Source organism: Rhipicephalus microplus, chromosome 2, assembly GCF_043290135.1.
Source record: "Rhipicephalus microplus isolate Deutch F79 chromosome 2, USDA_Rmic, whole genome shotgun sequence".
Taxonomy (NCBI): domain Eukaryota; kingdom Metazoa; phylum Arthropoda; class Arachnida; order Ixodida; family Ixodidae; genus Rhipicephalus; species Rhipicephalus microplus.
In genome coordinates, this window is record NC_134701.1 from 272,176,754 (window position 1) to 272,181,917 (window position 5,164).

Genomic DNA, 5,164 nt, shown 5'->3' on the forward strand with positions numbered 1-5,164 from the left:
GTGCTATTAAACGTCTGTTGCATTTTAAGAAATGGCTTTTTTTCACGCAAGTATTAACATCTCGAATATGGTATATAAAAAACAAGACAGGCCTTTCATAGAACATAGGATCTGCCTTCATGTCAAAGGTTCGTTGAGAATTGAAACGTTGTTAGAAGGGTTAGTTGCATATGCAGCTCGGCAGCACACTCCTATAGAATATTCTATTTCCTCTCATTCCTATATTTCTTTTTTTTGTGTGTGTCTCTTTGTTTCCATTGCACGTATCGTGTGCAGCTAGAATTATGAATCAGCTGTTGTTGTCCTTGAGTCACCAAACGGTTGTGCGAGTTGGTTTAGACAGCCTAACATTTATAAAAAACGAAAGATGAACGCCTAAAGCTTTTTAATGACTGATTGTTTTCAAACTAGCAAAATTCGTAACTACGTTATTAGTTTTCGTGCGTGTGTTGGTTCTCGATAACATGCATGCAATTTCATAACTTCCCCCGAGTGTTTTCACACGACAGCGTTAAAGAGCTCGTTTCGCAGATATTCCCGCGTCAGCGCCGTTGGTTGTCAGTGGAAAATCATCGTATGCATGACTGAAAAATGAATAACAATTCAAATAAAATGATCTATGAAAAAATCCTGGAACAGAGATGACTCTAACCCGGGCCGTTAGCGTGGCATGCGGATGTTCGATCCCTCGGTCATGCGTGTGCTCAGAAATACGGTGAAAGGAACTTGCTCTGCTTGGGAATGCAGTGAAAGTAATTTGAAAGGTTGTTAGAAGGGTCAGTCGCTTATGCAGCTCGGCATCACACTCCTAGAATATTATATTTACTCTTATATTTCTTTATTTTCTGTGTGTCTATTTGTTTCCATTGCACGTATTGTGTGCGGCTGTAATCATGAATCAGGTGTCGGTGTCCTTGACCTACCAAACGTTTGCGCCAGTTGGTTTACACAGCATTACATATGATGAAAAATGAAAGATGAACGCCTACAGCTTTTTAATGACCGCTTGTTTTCCAACTAGCAAAATTCGTAACTACGTTATTAGTTTTCGTGCGTGTGTTAGTTCTCGGTAATGTGCAATGCGATTTCATAACTTCTCCCGAGTTTTTTCACACGACAGCTTTAAAGAGCTCGTTTTGCTGATATTCCGGCGTCAGCGCTGTTGGTTTTGAGCGGGAAATCATCGTATTCTCAACCGAAAAATGAAGAACAATTCAAATAAAGTTAATGATGAAAACATTCTGTGTCAAAGGGGGAATTGAACAGGGGTCGTTAGCGTGGCATGCGGATAATCGACCTCTTAGCCATGCGTCTTCTTGAACATACGGTGAAAGACACTTTCTCTGCTTGGAAATGCAGTGAAAGTAATTTGTTGATCTAAAACACAGGCGTCCTGTATATATGCTTCACAATACGACATTATATGTTGCAATAATGAAGCACCCATTACCAGCGTGTGTCAGAACATTGATCAAAATGACTTGGTGGTTTAAAACTGGTCACCCACTAGAAATGCACACACGCAACGGCGCCTATTTCCTTGAGGTCACATGGCGGGGTCATAGCAAGTTCAGAAACGTTTCGTGCGCTACGTATATGAAGTATTCGCACTAGAAACTGGATACTGCAACAGCGCTCAACACCTAAAGGCGAAACTTCGGAGTACCCCAATTTTTTTTTTCTCTTTGTTGTTAGTGCCGGTTGCTTTGCCTTTGATTATCGTGCTCACAATGGGTCAGCAGAAAAAATTGGAGTTCACTTCAGCGACTCTTGAGTCCTTTATTGTGCAATTGAGTTTTCGATTATGCCCGTGTGCTTTAACACCACAACTTGAATGATTGTTCGATTGATATGTTGTATTTAACGTCACAAAACCACCAAAGGTTTATGGGAGACGCCGTAGTGGAGAAATTCTGACCACCTGGGGTTCTTTAACGTTCAGCCAAATCTGAGCACATGGGCCTAACGTTTCCGAATCCATCGGGAATGCAGCCTCCGCAGCTAGGATTCGATCCCGCGTCCTGCGGGTCAGCGAGCGATTACCTTAGCCACTAGACCACCGTGGCAGGGCAATGCCATAACTTGCCGTTAAATTTAACTCAGTGAGAAGCCAAGAAACTCGCCCTCCCTTTTACTACATTAATCACGCTTCGCGTCAATTGTTATCCGGTGGCATATTTGCGTGAGTAGCCGTGATTATAAACATGAATTGTCATAAGGCAAGTATTAATGCTGAAGATAAGTAGATACGACCGTAGGTCGGCAGAAGACGTGAAGATCAGTTATACCAACTAAATAAATGTATTTTCTGCTTCAAGCTCACTGGCATGCACACTCGCACAAATTTTTCTCAACTTAGCCTTTGATTCAGAATTTTTTCTCAAATGGACTCACTGCCTCACCGACATTCCTTTATAAATTGAACTTACTCGCTCTTACAACTCACCAAATTATTCCTTCAGTGACTCTCCGAGATTAGGACTCACGTTGCGATGTGAGTAGGAGTCAGTCGACTCGCAAGTCTGCCTTTCTACAATGCTCACTATGGCGGCGTTTCGCGCAGGGCCACGTTCTGCTTCGCGCATCGCCGACGCTGTAAGCCCTGCACGTGGTGGCCGCGCCGCTCGCAATAACACCCGATATGCCATGGACGTGAAAATCGGCCACGGGGTGAGACGACCTGGGCGGCATCTCGCACGACAATGACGGCGGGGATTACGAAGGCACTGAAGTCGGTGTGACAGTCCACCGATGCCAGCCGGCGGTAGGCGCCTTTGGTGGCGTGTTGATGTCTTGTTATTTATTATAGCTTAATGTTTGTTCAATTTTGTTCTTTTTATTTGCAGTTCAGAAATTTTTTTTTACGAGAGAAATAAAGAAATCGAATGCGAACTGTGTTTCGCTGTTTTTTTTTTTTCGTTGGTTTTATCGTGGGAGCTTCGTTAAACATGGTCAGAATGACCCTTAATAGCGAATTGCAGATACAAGGCTCAGAGGAAATAAAATTGCGTAATCTTTTCTGAATTTTGCTTCGAATGTGGAAACTTCATGATCTTTCAATAAAACTAAGGTAGTGAAGCGCTAGAGAAAATTGTCATCGAAAATTCGCACACCGTGCCATAATAATATATTGTCTGATTATGATAGTGAAAGAGCAAGAGCACCAATTTGGGTGTCTGCAAAGTCTCCTAAGTAACAACAGCGTTCACTTCATAAGTTCGCTAAGGGCGATTGTTTTTTTTTTGTTTTTTTTGCAGGCAGTTAGAAATGAACGATATACAGTGACGAAGAATCGAGCACTATATATGTGAAAAGCGATAAAAGTTTCACGCCGTTTCCTACACATTGTTCGCCATAAGTCAAACGAAGGTGAAATAATTTCGTTGTGGGTCTATTGTTATAATGATCACCATTAACAATGGAGCATAGGAGCTTTGTTGATGTTTTGGGTATACCGACGATTGTCATATATTATAGCTCGGCCCTCTGCAGTAGGTTCGTGGCTTTCTACGGCGCTCATGTTCCGCAGTCACATGGCGTAACAAGTGGTGCGATTCTATGCTTTCGCCATGGAATAATAATTGCTGAACACTTACTTGTGTAGTGTAACCACTTTTGGTTTCTATTTGCGTATCTATATATCTTTAGCCTCTTATATCTGAGTGCTCTCGTGATCACCCCCTTAACTTGGCGTGATATAACATTAGTATGGGAGGATAGGATTGTATGACGAAGTTCACGCACTGGTCGACACAAGACACTTGTCACAATCCCGTTGCGTACGTCAATAAACATCGAAGTGGAGGTCAAGGTATATGGTGCACTGGCGTGCATATCCTAAGCAGCCTTCGTTGGCGTACTGCGGAGACGAGAAACGCCTGGCCATAGATAGTAGAGTCATGTGGGTAATTCTTGCATTGTCAGAAATCAAGCTACCAGACACGCGTCCACCAATGTACACACGAACACATGCGCTCGCTTGCTAAATGTGATGCCTTTCTTACGTCTACTACAGAAGGTGAAACACGAGAGCGAAAATTGTTGCGCCAAGTTCATTTCTTGAAATGCACCAGCCCCGAAAGGGTTGTCAGGGTTTCAGCTACTCGCCCATCTTCCTGTCGCAAATTCATTCCCCAAGCTCTTCTGTAGTTTCATGTAACTTGAAGATTTCTCTGCCTACATGCACATGTCTTGTGTGGGCGGTTTGTTTGGATCACTGGCCAGGTAACTTGGCAATGGAAGAATTCGGAGGACACGCCAAACATTGCTCAAAGAAGAAAACAAGGTGAGTCCTTTGCGCTTCGTTGTTAACATTGTTGAGAGGTAAGGGCTTCGCATCATTGCCTTGTATTCATGCCTCGAGCAGCCATACCCTTAGGACTGTATTGACCTCTTTCTCGGAACGTTCTCAAAAATGAAATGAGGTGGTTAAGCTTTACGGGCTGCTAAAGCATGGAACTCACCGTTCCGTCCCTCACCGGGACGTGTTTGGCACTCAGACCTTTAACGGTATTTGTGTTGCCGACATTAGTATATTCAATCGCATATTCAAGGATAAGCCCTTTCACACCCTGACTGAATTTTGGGTGCACTTTCACCATTTATGCATGCAGCATAATCTTCTGATTTGAAGAAAAGTGGCTACCTGAGCAGCATTTTTGAGCGATTACACACAATGACTGGGCTACCACTGAACGGTTTCATGCCACTTTGGCAGTGTCTGCTTAAAAGGATCAGTGGCTATGGTGCTCGGTTGTTGAGCGGAAGGTCGCTGGTTCGGTTGTGGTTTCGAAGGTCGAATTTCGGTGAAGGCGAAATCGTGGAAGTCCGGGTAATGTGTGAGGTCAGTGCACGTTTAGGAACACCAGAAGATCAAAATAACCGAAGCCCTCCACTGCAGCGTTCATAATAATTATATCGTATTTTGATACGTAATATTGCCACAGAGACTGTTTACGCTATCCGACATTATTATCAGCGTCCACAGTTTTGTGCGCACTCCTGCTTGGGGCCGCACGACTCATGCCTCTTGTTCACGGGCACGAGTCAGTGTGGGTTGGAGCTGCGAAGAAGAAGGTGTGTGGGCAGATGAACAGTTTTTATTTTGGAACACTCTAGCGGACTCTTCCATCTTTTCGCACATAATTTTCAGGGCACAAGTTCG

At 43.6% G+C, this 5,164-nt stretch overlaps 1 long non-coding RNA gene across 1 annotated transcript in view; it reads left to right on the forward strand.

The window, feature by feature from the left end:
• Positions 1-2,892, forward strand: part of LOC142788234 (uncharacterized) — a 4,913-nt gene extending 2,021 nt beyond the window's left edge. The window contains exon 2 of the long non-coding RNA XR_012889311.1: positions 2,564-2,892. This is a non-coding gene — a long non-coding RNA (uncharacterized LOC142788234). The remainder of the gene's footprint in view (positions 1-2,563) is intronic.
• Positions 2,893-5,164: the final 2,272 nt, after the last annotated feature.